The sequence below is a fragment of the Heloderma suspectum genome, chromosome 3 (genome assembly GCF_057233095.1).
Source record: "Heloderma suspectum isolate Gila_16-S chromosome 3, 16-S_ref, whole genome shotgun sequence".
Classification (NCBI taxonomy): Eukaryota; Metazoa; Chordata; class Lepidosauria; order Squamata; family Helodermatidae; genus Heloderma; species Heloderma suspectum.
The window spans coordinates 22033787-22047789 of NC_139460.1; the positions used below are offsets into that span (position 1 = coordinate 22033787).

General features: G+C 45.5%; 1 protein-coding gene across 2 annotated transcripts in view; it reads right to left on the bottom strand.

Annotated features, from left to right (window-relative positions):
- The window catches only part of FAM76B (family with sequence similarity 76 member B), an 87356-nt gene that overhangs the window by 28507 nt on the left and 44846 nt on the right, over positions 1-14003 (bottom strand). The window contains exon 14 of one of the 2 annotated variants that reach the window (XR_014788960.1): positions 5113-5615. The exons of the other annotated variant lie outside the window; for it this stretch is intronic. The gene's annotated coding sequence lies outside the window, so the exon portion shown is untranslated. Of the gene's footprint in view, positions 1-5112; positions 5616-14003 lie in introns of those variants that run through there. 2 annotated transcript variants of the gene reach the window in all.

The window sequence follows — 14003 nt, forward strand, 5'->3', positions numbered from 1 at the left end:
CCCACAAACAAGCAGCAGCCGAAGGCAGCAGCAGTAAAGGCCTGGCAAAGCATCTCGAGGGAGGACACTCAGCATTTGGTCATGTCCATGGGTTCCGGACTGCAGTCATTGACTGCAAAGATTTTCATCCAGGTATTAAAGGCGACCCTTAAGTTTGAAATGATGTTGGTTTGTTCCATTACTTATGAGCCACCAATGATGGGGGTGTGTGTATGCCACTGGCTGTCCTTCCTGAATGGTTAGTGCCCCACTTTTGTGAAACCCCTTGAATTACAGCTGCAAGTCCTGACTTCACTCCCATCTGGGTGTGTTTCCTTTCAACTTCAATGTGGTGGTGTACAGAGGCCAACTGCCAAAACAGTTATCCTTGTTCCAATATTTCTGGCCCTGACTGTATATGAAATGGCACGAACCACACTGGACTGCAAAGGTCTCGTTGCTTTTGCTCTGAAGTATAATGTGCATCTACAAAGCTTGGAACCCAGCAGTGCCATCAAGGGAGGACTTTGGTCCAGGCCCCAGCTCAGCAGAAGGGGCAGAAAGGCCCCCAATTTACCTAACCGCACCAATGCCTGAACTTATGATACCCATGAACAAAGACAATGGCTGACAGCTCAGCAAAATGAAGGGGGTGGAAAACATTAGGGAACAAAACTATTGAGCTGTAATCCATTTAAACAAGTAAGCAACCTTTTAAAACCAAGGGAAGATTTATTAGAGAGGGTTTTATTTATTTATTTTGCAATAATGGGGCTTTTCAGCTCTACAACAACTTGCGTCTGGGGATCTAATCCTGTTTTTCAAGCACTGATTTGCCTCTTTGCTTAAAGACCCAGAGAACAATTAAGCCCAAAGAGGATGAGAAGTGATTTACAAAGTCTTCCCAGCAAGCAACAGTCTCTGTCTAACCATTTAAGTAGAAGAGGGGAGAATTGCATACCGGGTTAAAACAGGTATGATTGTATTTACATTGTGCCACGTTTACTCAAAGATTGGACCCTTGACCCCAAAGCAATCGCTCTGGGAAGGCTCAAAAGACCATGTAACTGAAACAATATCATTTTGCCACATGTGTGTGCATGTGCGCTCACACACACAACTTAACTTTCACATACATGTTGATGGACTTAAAATTGGCTAGAACTTCCAAGTCTGGCCAGGGGAACACCTTTGAGTCATAATAGCTTATTGGAATTGTCAGCTAAATGTATAGTGTTGTAGTGTGGGGGTGGGGAGTGGGGGGGTGTAGAGAGGGAAAATCATGTTAGGAATTATAAGGAGGACCTGCGACAAAACGTTGCACTGCAGATTGCTCCTGTTCAGGGTGCCAGTCAGCCAGCCAGCCATACCTCTTCCAGAATATTCCCTCCCCTCCCCTCCCCTCCCCTCCCCCCCCCATAGTTTTCAATCTCCCCCTTCAAATATGAGCCAGGATTCTGTGGCCCCAGGGCATGTTCAGTCGTCCTTGGGCTGTTTTGCATCCCTTCCCTTAGTTTTTTTTTCTAAAGGTTTTTTTTGCGTGTGTCTTTTATTCTTCTGCAAAATTTGTGGTTCCCACATTAACGGTGTGGGGAAGGGTGCTGTTTTGGTTACCTAAGGATCCACACTCGGAGAATGAGTTCATTATTGGAATACAGGATTAGGAAAGTTATTGACTATGAAAGAGCACATACTTCTCTCTAATCCCAGCAAAATATGATGGAAGCTTTCAAGGAGTCCTCTGTTTGTCAGGATCATCTACAACAGGAGAGGGCAACCACTTTTGGTTTGGGGGTGGATTATGCCCCTGGACCAAGCTGGGGGGCCAGATGACAGCAAGGTGCAGGGTCCCAGCCCCTCCCAGGACATCATCCACCCTGCCCACTTTTTTTCCCCTCAGAGTTGGTTGGTTGCTCCTTCCCACGTCGCTTACCTCCTGATCGGGAAGCAACTCAGCTGGTGCTTGCAAAAGCCAGCTCCTGCAAGCCCCAGCTGAGTGGGACGGGGGAATCCCCAGTGTATCTCTGATCTGACCCTCTTTGTGGGAGATAACAGGCATCTACTGCAGGAGAGGCTGGTGGCTCCAATTTCAGTGGGGCAGAGATTCCATTCTGGGTTTTAATTACAACCAGCCAGAAGTATAAAGGAGCTATCCAAGATGCAGAACCCTATCCCCCAAATGGGTCCAGCACCTTGGATAGCTCCTCTAGACTTCTGACTGGTTGTAACTAAAATGTGGAATGGAATTCCCCCCCCCAGAATTTGAGCCACCAGCCTCCCCTGATCTACTGCATAAGGATTTACTAACATTCTTCTGGACTGCAGCAAGAATGGAAATTGGGCTAGTCTGGAAATCTACAAGTGGACCAACAACTGAAAGCTGGGAAAGGAGACTTTGGGATATTGCCTTACTAGAAAAATTAACCAAAGAACTGAGCACCATGCATAATAATGCAGTTGACAATTAGTTTTACACATGCTGGCAACTCTGGATTTCTTTAGCCACCCAGAACGATTGGGGGTTGACACCTCCACAGTCACATCTGTAGAGATCTGGAAAGACCAAATTAATGCTCCCTAACTAAATCTAGATTGGTAGACCTTCAAGAGGAGGTGTAGCCCTACTATTTTATACAGTCAGGGCCAGAAATATTGGAACAAGGATAACTGTTTTGGCAGTTGGCCTCTGTACACAACCACATTGAAGTTGAAAGGAAACACACCCAGATGGGAGCGAAGTCAGGACTTGCAGCTGTAATTCAAGGGGTTTCACAAAAGTGGGGCACTAACCATTCAGGAAGGACAGCCAGTGGCATACACCCCCCCATCCTTGGTGGCTCATAAGTAATGGAACAAATGGCTGACAAGCAGCTGCATGGCCAGGTGTGGCCTGTTTCCTGGGTACCCCATGACCAATCAAGCAGATAAAAGGCCTGGAGGTGGTTCTGAGTGTTACATTTGCATTTGGTAGCTGTTCACTGGAACTCCCAACATGAGGTCCAAAGAGGTATCCATGAGAGTAAAGGAGGCCATCATTAGGCTGAGGAAACAAAATCAACCCATCAGAGACATAGCAAAAACAGTGGGAGTGGCCAACACAACAGTTTGGAACATCCTGAAAAAGAAGGAATTAACTGGCAAGCTCAGCAACAGCAAAAGGCCTGGAAGACCACGGAAGACAACTAAAGTGGATGACCGCAGAATTCTGCTCATGGTGAAGAGGAACCCTTTCACAACATCTAGCCAGGTCAAGAACGCTCTTGCGGAGGTAGGCATGTCATTGTCAACATCTACAGTCAAGAGACGGCTTTATGAATGTAAATACAGAGGCTTCACGACAAGGTGCAAACCACTGCTAATGCTCAAGAACCGAAAGGCCAGATTAGCCTTTGCCAGCAAACACTTAAAAAAGCCTGCCCAGTTCTGGAATAAGATTCTTTGGACTGATGAAGCCAAGATTAACTTGTACCAGAATGATGGGAAGAGAAATGTATGGAGAAGGAAAGGAACAGCTCATGATCCAAAGCATACCACATCATCTGTCAAACATGGTGGAGGCAGTGTTATGGCATGGGCATGTATGGCTGCCAACGGAACCGGGTCACTGGTGTTTATTGATGACCTGACTGCTGATCAAAGCAGCAGGATGAATTCTGAAGTGTATAGGGCTATACTTTCTGCTCAGATTCAGCCGAATGTTGCCAAACTGATAGGACGCCACTTCATATTGCAGTTGGATAATGACCCAAAACATACAGCAAAAGCTCCCCAAGAGTTTCTCCAGGCAAAGAAGTGGGATGTTCTTCAATGGCCAAGTCAGTCACCTGATCTCAGCCCAATAGAGCATGCTTTTCACTTCCTGAAGACAAGACTGAAGGCAGAAAGTCCCACAAACAAGCAGCAGCCGAAGGCAGCAGCAGTAAAGGCCTGGCAAAGCATCTCGAGGGAGGACACTCAGCATTTGGTCATGTCCATGGGTTCCAGACAGCAGTCATTGACTGCAAAGATTTTCATCCAGGTATTAAAGGCGACCCTTAAGTTTGAAATGATGTTGGTTTGTTCCATTACGTATGAGCCACCAACGACGGGTGTGTGTGTATGCCACTGGCTGTCCTTCCTGAATGGTTAGTGCCCCACTTTTGTGAAACCCCTTGAATTACAGCTGCAAGTCCTGACTTCGCTCCCATCTGGGTGTGTTTCCTCTCAACTTCAATGTGGTGGTGTACAGAGGCCAACTGCCAAAACAGTTATCCTTGTTCCAATATTTCTGGCCCTGACTGTATATCTGTATCACTATATGCAGGTCATTGTCAGTATGTTATTTCATGCTTGGTGTCAGCTGTGTTTTCAGGTTTATTTGGTTATTTATTTATTTCATTTCTGTATCACCCAATAGCCAAAGCTTTGGGATATTGCCTTACTAGAAAAGGTTGTATTGTTCATTGATGAAATAATTCCAAAAAGAAAAAAAAGAAAGGGATTTACCTTTGTGCTGCTCAGCCTCTGAGGGGCATTCCTCTCCTCCCAAGGTGTGGGGCTTAGGAAGGGGTGGGGCTCGGGAAAGGCAAGGAGCGGGCCCGGTGAGGGCAGACAACCCTCTGCAGGCCAGATTGGGTGCCAACATGGGCCAGAGATTGCCCTCTACTGATCTACAAGCTAATTTTGTGGTACAAGGCTAGAAAAATCAGATAGGATATTCTGCCGTTAATCTCATATGTTGTGAGAAACTGCTGCACATCAGGACCTTGTGATCAGAGTTATATGGTTCTATCGAGACTTAGTCATATTTAGAGGAGAGCCATTGAGATCAATGGAAATTAAGTTTGTCATGACTAAATACAGACCCATTGATTTTAATGGGCCTACTCTAAGTATATAACGTCTCGATCCAACCCGTAGGGTCTGCTCCTCCAGGATAGGTGGAGCAAAGCAAGCCCAGTACTTATACACAGTCTCATTCTCCAATTCAGGGGTGGCCAAATGACCGTGCTACTCTCATGTTCAGCCAGAAATTACTACATGTCACAACCTCATATCTGGAACACTTTCTCTACCTCTGTGACTTCTTAGATGTAGCCAAGTAGGATTGCTGCTTTTCAAAAAGCACGAATCAGGATCTCCTGCATATATGCCAGCTTGTTCTGCACTTCAGGGTTTTATCCATGTAGAGAAAGTTCTTACATCTCATTGCTTTCGGTGCATACAATATTTTCTCCTTCTGTTATCCAGTGAAAATTCAGACTCTGACTGGTTTGGGCTAATTTTCTCTATTACGGTGTGTGCCCAGAAACAGCCATTTCCATTGTCTGTGAAACCCGAAGCCCTCAGTCAGCTAGATGTTTGCCATATATAGTCAAGGAAGTGGGTCTCCTGGAGGTCATATTCAAAATGACAGTGGAAAAATGCAGTTGGGGCAGAAAAACAAACAAATCACGGCCTATCGCCAGTAGCTGTTTGCATGTCCTCTTTGTTCTTGTTTGATGAGAACCATGCTGTCTTGTGGGAGGAGATAGGCTTGTGCACCCAAGGCTCTAATTTCTGCATAGGTACAGGGACTTGTGCAAAGAGAACCTCCTAGCAGATTTTGTCTTTGGGGTCAGTCTCCCACTTTGCAACCTGCAATGTTCTTCAGGGACCTGAGAAAATGGAAACATTTTCAGGGCAACGTATCATTTTCTTAAAACAATTTTTGTAGCAACAAGTATTGAGCAGCCACCCTGAACCAGGCACTATCCAGATGTGTTGGGTGGCAACTCCCATCATCCCCAGCCATGCTGGCAGGGAATTATGGGACTTGCAGTCCAACACATCTGGAGATCGCCAGGTTGGAGGAGATTGATTTAGAATGAAGCTTGTCAGTATTTCTCAGTGTTGCTTGAGTAGGTTTAGCTTGTGGAGAGAGAGGGGAAAGAGAGGCTGCATTCAGATGTCACAATAAACCATGGTTTACCATGAAGGCAGTGAGTCTAGCCTCCCCCCCCCCCACTGCCTTGAATGCTTTTCCCCTCCTCTCCTCTCCACTCTGGCACAGCTGCAAGAAGACTGGAAACTTCCCTTTCCATTTCAGATCATCTGCTTACGCATCGCCAAAAGAGAGGAAATGTATCAGCTAAAAAAACATATAGATGTAAAGTTAGAAATAATAATTGCTATATAATTTCAATAGAAATGCAATGGATCTCATTTGCCTATGCCAGCAAATCTAGAAATAATGACATTTTTTCTCCATGTTGGCAAGTCTGGAAATCATTTAAATGGAAATCCGCAATGGAATAAAATGAGTTCAGTTTTTTATGAATCTGACCTGCAGATTTTGCAGTGGACTGGTTTTCCCCAGTCAGATGGATTCTGCAGAGTTATAGGCTGTTTTTCTAACTTTCCCGAATTTTGCACAAACTTAGTAATAGAAAAATATGCAAAATTTTAAAAAACAACCAAAATGTGAATTTCCTCCATAGGCTGAAGAATTAAACTATAAACTTTGGGGAGATTTGCCCATGGGGGAAGGGGGGAATTTGCACATTTTCGGAAGCGCAAATTTGCACAAGTGAAAATTTGTCCGAATTCAGAAACTAACAAAAATCCGATTCTGTCGATGAGCAGATGACGGAATGAAAGGCACCTGGAAAAATGCAGATGGAGTAGATTTTACACAATCTGTACATCCCTACCTGTGTGTTTGTCTTGCTCAGTCTGCTGTCCAGATGCTGTTGATGGGCCACTTCAAGGCCCTGCTGTTCGCCCTTCTTAGGGTTCTTTAGCTTTAGACAGGACTTGGCCCAGCCAGCTCTTCGAACAGAGGATGCCTCGAAATAGAGGACTGTCCTCTGTAAAGAAGGCCCCATGGCCACCCTAATCGTAGTTCAGCATGTCAGCCCAAACTTAAACTGTGGTTCATCTTAAACTATGGTTTGTTGAAACAAGCCAGCTTCATGGACCACTGTTTGAAGTTGTAATGTTTCAAACAAACTGTAGTTAAGATTAACCACAGTTTGTCCGGCTCAGGTGACATGACAAGCCGCTGTTAATCAAAAACAGAAGAAAACTTTTCCAGACTCCATGAGGCGGTGGAGGAGAGGGAGAGCGTGCAACCCCAGGGAGGGGACTTGTTCCCACTACAATAAAACATGGTTAATCATGACATCTAAATGCAGGGAACAGAGAGAAAGAGATTCCTAAAAAAAACCCCTAGGCTGGAATTGCTCCATATTATGATATGTTAGAACTACTAGAAAATATGGAATGGATGTCTGAACGTTACACCAGCTGTAGTGGCACCCAAAATCTTCCATGAGCAGCCGCTTCACCTTGCTTTATAGTAGGGCTGCCCGGGGTGGGGGTGGGGGTGGGGGGTCAACAACATAAGAGTGTGCCCATCGGAAGTCACTTTACACAGCCTCCCCAAACCTACAAGTGTCACTGGTCTCTAAGAACTTAAGGGCTAAGGCATTCGTGGCTGAGGCATCTGTGGCTAAGGCTTTCCCTATGCCCATAACGCTTCTCCATTTCTGTTGTTGAAGGCCAACAGAATTTGAACTGGTTCTAATATAATGTTCTCAGGCAGGGGTGGGCAAACTGATGCCATCCAGATGCTTTGGACCACAACCCACATCAACCCCAGCCAGCATGGCCAATCACAAGGGATTATGGGAATTGTAGTCCCAAAAACAACTGGAGGACAAAACAATTGTTTGGGGAAGGGTGTACTAGGATATTTTTGTGAACCACCCAGGCAGCTTTGGCTATTGGGTGGTACAATCAATCAATCAATCAATCAATCTGTCTAAATATATACTAGGGCCAATGTTGAGATCATATCTCACCTGTGCTTAAAGAGCTACAGTGCTTCCGCTCCATTTCCAAACACAATCGTCAGCGCTTACCTTTAAAGCTTACATGACTTGGTGCCTGAGTTCCTCCTCCTGCATTACCCTGCCTACTCACTTTGCTGGGAAGCTTGGGGCTAAGCACCCTTTAGGGAAGGGACCATAGCTCAGTAGTAGAGCACATACTTGGTACCAGGGGTAGGTAACGTGGTGCCTACAGGCACCAATGCGCCCCCAGACACCTCTCTGGGGTGTCCTATCCAAGGTGTCCCATCCCTTGCACTTAAAATTAACATATTGTCTTACCAGCAAATGGGATTGCTGCAAAACAGATTTCTGTTAATGCTGAAAACTGGATACAAAGGAGTTGTTTAGTGGGTTGGGGCTCAGACTCCACCTCTGTACTCAGTCATTTGGGCAGGTTGTTTGACCTTTGCTACACCTCCCACGGCAACCATTTTGTGGCTGTGCCCAGGAAGTTTTTCAAATGGTACACAAAAGTTCAGTCCCTGACACCTCCAGATTTATTTTTAAGGATCGGGTAGTGGGGATATGAAAGAGCGAGTGATGAGAATGAGAAACTGGTCAAAAATGAGAAAGTGTTCAAAAATCAGGTTTTGACCAGTTTCTCAACCATACGTTTGTTTTGGTCCATTTCTGCATGAGTTTACAAATTTGGCCCAAAAAAGTCTGCACATTTATGCATTTTCATGCACATTTCTTTCAATACACACATTTTGGTAGACATTTTCCCCAGCATGTGAACTTTTTGCAAGTGATTCCACTGCCCCCCCATGCAGTTTTGTGTGCACTTTGCCTTAAGATATGCATCTTTGTGTGCATTATTTGAGTTAGGAATTGTATTGCGAAATTCTGAAATGGGCTTACATTGGCGTACATGTATGTTTCACATATTGGTTTGGGAACTGTGAATTGAGTACGTTAGTATGACTGTTCAGAGCAAACAAATGTCACCATCCATCCTTAGAAAGAGCTTCTGCTGGAGAACCTGGGGAGCCACTGTCAGAGTAGTCAGAGGCCATGCTGGCTAGGGATGGTGGGAGTTGTAGTCCAACAGATTTGGAGGGCACCAGGTTGGGGAAGGGTGGATTGGACAAATGTTGTGCTAGATGGGAGAGTAGCTCGAGGGCAGAGTACTTGCTTTGCATGCAGAAGGCCCCAGAGTCAATCCTTGGCATCTCCAGGTAGAGCTGGCAAAGGATCCTGTGTGAAACTGTGGAGAGCCGTGCTATCAGTCAGTATAAACCAGGGGTAGGGAATCCAGAGCCCTCTAGAGGTTTTGGACCATAACTCCCATAATCCCCGATCATTGGGGTAGGGAATTCCCAGGGGTAGGGAATCTGGATTCCCAGGGGTATCCAGGGGATTCCCAGGGGTAAGGAATCCAGAGCCCTCCAGAGGTTTTGGTCCATAACTCCCATAATCCCCAATCATTGGTCTTGCTGGCTGGGGCTGATGGGAACTGTAGTCCAAAACATCCAGAGGGCAGCAGGTTGCCTACTCCTGGCATAAGACATACTGAGCTGGATGGACCAGTAGTCTGATTTGATATTAGGCAGCTTCTTATGGGCAATTATTCTCAGCTGGCCTAAGGCAGAGATGGACACAAGGTAGAGCGCCAGATGTTTTGGACTTCAACTCCCAGAAGCCAATGGTTAGGTCCAAAACATCTGGAGTGCTACTTCCCCTGTCCTAAAAGCACCTTCTTCCATTCACCACTGCCCTCCCTCCAGATCACAACTTCCCACAACTATTGCACATTACAAAGAAGCATGTTAACATGCATCCGTGCACACTATGTGGTTTGCCCCTTGAATAAAACCTGTGTGTGGCAGGGGGAAGTGTATTTGTGGCTCAACCCAAAAGGAATCCCACTCTGCAATTTTGAGTACTTGGACCAGCCCAGGCTGTTTATGGACAAGGGAAGATTCAGGACTGGAGGTCAGGGAGAAGTCAGACGCCTTCATAAATGCATACAATTTTTTTTAAAATGGAAGGGGCCTTTCATGTGGCAGGTTGTCAGTTGAGGTGTTTGTCAGCCTTCTAAGCCCTAGGGCTTACTATTCTTTTTTTTTTTTTTTTTAAGGAAAGGAATACAGGTAAAACTTGATCCTTGAAGTTTCAACTGCCTTGCCTTTTCCAGGTCACTTCTTTGCGACACATCACACCTGTTGCTTAGACTTGTAGGGTACTTAACAGGTTAAAAATGATAATGATGACCATGTGGTGTAGCGGATAAACCTGAATCTAGGATGGCCGTGTTTCCTACTTTAGAGTCCTGTGTTTCTGGGGCCTTTGACTTGGTGTCCATGGATACCTTCTCTTGGTAACCACCAAGCTCCCTGCCCCTCCTGATTTTTATTTCTTAAGCTGTTTAAAAATTAAAACCATTTTTTTAAAACTGGGTGGCTGGCACACTACAAAGTGGTGCAGTCTTCCAGCGCCATCTTTATTTAGGCTCTTAAAAGTGTTTTGGAGCCATATCCCACCTCTGCCTTGTACTTACATTCTTGGACAAGTTACTTTTCTTTAAATCTCATCAATTTGCTTTCTGGGAAATGAGTGTTTTGTGACCAGCCATGCCCACCATAACAGTCATTTTATGAATGGGCTGCCCCCCCTACCATGGCAGCCATTCCATGAGAGTGCCCACAACACTCTTTCAAATTTCCAAATATGTTCACTGAGCCAAAAAGGTTGGAGACCCCTGCTCTGCAAGGATAGTCTTCTATCTGAAGGTGCCTTCTATTAGAAGGAGTGTCCAGTTAGTTTTTTAGTTTAAAACTAAAAAAACACCCCATAAGGGAAAGTAGCAGGATCCCTGGAGTTGTCCCTCAAGGGTTAGCACCTGGACAGCAGACTGAATAGGTGCACAGGTCACCTGGTCACAATTTACCCCACAATGGTGAGATGTATTGTATTGCTATTTAAATTATAGTAATTATTTCTAAATTTGCCAGCATAGGCAAATTTTATAGTCATTATTTCAAATTTTGCTACAATAGGTAATGCAAATAAATCTTAAGCAACTTTATGCAAATGTGTGTCATCTCTTGTCCTTTTTGGGGGGTAATGCATTGCCTATCTTTTTGGTGATGTAAAAGTGGCCACCCTACTTGGATCAGAACTCCTGTGTTCAAATCGCAGCTCAGCCATGAATCTCAGCCCATTATGTTGGGCCAATTGCTCTTTCTTACCTTAAACTCGCAGGATTGTTGTGAAGATAAACAGGGACTCCTTGGATGCAGGATAGGAAACTCCCGCCTCTGTAGTAATTTACCCACTGGGGATACTAGCTCCTTTATTTAAAACAAGGCATGTCCATCAATCCAAGAAAACACTGGGAACTGATTTGCTGAGAAGGTCCAAATTGGTCAGGAGTTGCAACTGGATGGAAACTTTTAAAAACGATGAGTAAGGTATCCTCTGGTGCAGCTGGATGCTTTTTAGAGTAGGATGTAAATGTCTGCAGTGAGCTGGATTAAAGAAACTGGGAAACCTAAGAGCATAAGAAGAGCCATGCTGGATCAGACCAAGGGCCCATCTAGTCCAGCATTCTGTTCACCCAGCTGTCCACCAGGAACCCACAAGTAGTACACAAGTGCAAGAAAACCCTCCTGCCCATGTTCTCCAGCAACTGATATACATAGGCATACTGCCTCTGATACTGGAGGTAGGCTATAGCCATCAGGACTAGTAGCCACTGATAGCCTTTACCTCCAGGAATCTGTCTGACCCCCTTTTAAAACCAACCAAACTAGTGGCCAGCCCTGCCTATAGACAAACCCTGGATCTGGTTCTGCCCTCAACATCTGTCATTCCTCAGCAGCTCTCAATGTCATTTTATTTCTTTGGAGATTATGCACACCCCTCTTCTGCTCTGGAGTGCACATCTAGCCAGATTTTAAAAAGAAAATTAAAGGGACAAACAGCAGCAGTGCCATATTTCTTGTGTCTCTCCCACCCCCAAATATATTATGTATTCAGGCGCAATGGCACGATTGTCAGAGCCATATGGAAGTATCTCACTACAGCAATAAAAACGTGATTGGGCATGCTTTGACTGACTGGGCAAAAGACCCATTTGGATGCAATCCTAAGCATATGTTTTCTTGGACGCAAGTCCCATTGAAATCAGTGGGGCTTACTTCTGAATAAACATGGGGGAAGATCTGGCTTAGCCCTTCTACCCTCTGCTATTTTGCTTGGTTCCCAGGCCTGCAATGCATTCCAGGCTTGGAAGGAGAAGCTTAGCAAAGGGTTTTTGTTTTTTCAGTTCACGGTTGTTCCAGGCTGTGTTCAAGTTCCCTAATCCTATTTAATTGCGGCAAAAGCTTTAAGCCTTCATCTCTCCTGAATTGTATGCTCACAACTCAGGCCTTGCCTCTGCAAGAGTTTAGGCATCACAGTCTGCAGTATGAGATTTCATTTGTAGTAGGTGTTGGTTTCTTTTAGACTCTACATTAGGATGGACAGAGGGCTGTGTTCCCTTGCAGGTCATCTGTCGGGGGGCTGCATGTTGGTGGTGAGCACAGCTGAGGCCAGCTGTGGGCAGGCCCAGGTCCCAAAGTGGGTGGGTCACCCCTTTTCTTTCTGCCACCTCGTTCTCTTTCCATCTCTCTTTCTGCCACCCCGTTTCGTCTCTCTCCCTCTTCCTTTCCGCCCAGTGGCAGTGATGTAATGAGCCAGGGCTCGCAAGGATGCCGCACTGGCACTTTTTTATTAGCGGGGACGCTGATGTCATCTCCCCTCCCCGCAAGAATTCCCTGTTCCCTCTGAGCTTAGCTGTAAACCTCACAGTAGTGGGGGGGAATGAATTTTCCCAGCTACAATATATTGTTCTCTGTTGTTATGCGAAGTATTTTGGGGTGACTTGGTCTGGAATGGGCAATTAAGACCCATTAGCATTACAAAAGGCCTGCTCTGGTGGAGATAAAACTGCTAGAACTGGTTTGTTGATAGCAGTCAACACCACTGCCTGCATTTTTGGACTGTCCTCAGAGGCATGGCTATGCGGACTATCATGATGAGTGCCTGCACTTCAAAAGTTACCGCTACACCAGTGCCCAGCAGGCTGCCAGGGAAGGGAGAGATCTCCCTTGCCAGAGGTCCGAACTGATCAAACGCAGTGGGCTTTTGAAATCAGGCCAAGGGCCACTTCCCTGCTTTATATATCAGTTGGGTAAGAACACAAGAAGAGCCCTGCTGGATCAGACCAAGGGTCCATCTAGTCCAGCATTCTGTTCACACAGTGGCCAACCAGCTGTCGACAAGGAACCCACAAGCAGGGCATGAGCGCAACAGCACCCTCCAGCCCATGTCCCCAGCTACTGGTGTACATAGGCCCACTGCCTCTGGTGCTGGAGGTAGCACATAGCCATCAAGACTAGTAGCCATTGATGGCCTTTTCCTCCAGGAATTTGTCTAACCCCCTTTTAAAGCCATCCAAATTGGTGGCCATCACTATGTCCTGTGGTAGCGAGACTTATCTATTAATGGGTATCTATTAATCTATACTAGGGGTGCACAACTTTGTCGGCCCAGAGGGCCACATCAGGGGTCTGCTGGGGTACGTGTGTGCACCCATATCCACATATAACTCACCCACACTGTGCTTGTCTTGTATACATTTTAATATTGAAAATCCTTCAGTTTAATGCAGGAGTCAGCAACTGGTGCAGTATCCACTCAGTTCTCCCCTCGCTCACTCACTCACTCGCTCACTCACTCCCCACCACTTACTCACACATGCCCACACCAGCTCACTCCAAGCTTTAACCCAAGCCTTCCTGCTGCAGCTGTTATGCAAAAAAAGAAAAAAAAAGAAAAACTGCTGTAAAAACAGACAATATGATTCCTGCCATAGAAGCCTCATCCCTAGAGTGCCCCCAGTGTCCTAAGAAGCAGGCCGGATCCTTTGAGCACTGCTTCCTAGGCCACTCTAGGAATTAGGCTTTGGGCTCTGTAATGTCAGGGTCTTCATCTTCATTTTGATTTTTATTGGGTTGCTTACAAAAGATTAAAACCTTAAAATACAATATAAATCATAATAAAAACCATTTACAAAATCAATTTGAAACACTCAAGAATAAAAATCTCACGGCCAGTTAAAACCTTATCATATGCTGCCAAATGTCTCAGAGTAGAGGAAAGTCTTAACCTGGCGCTGAAAGGATG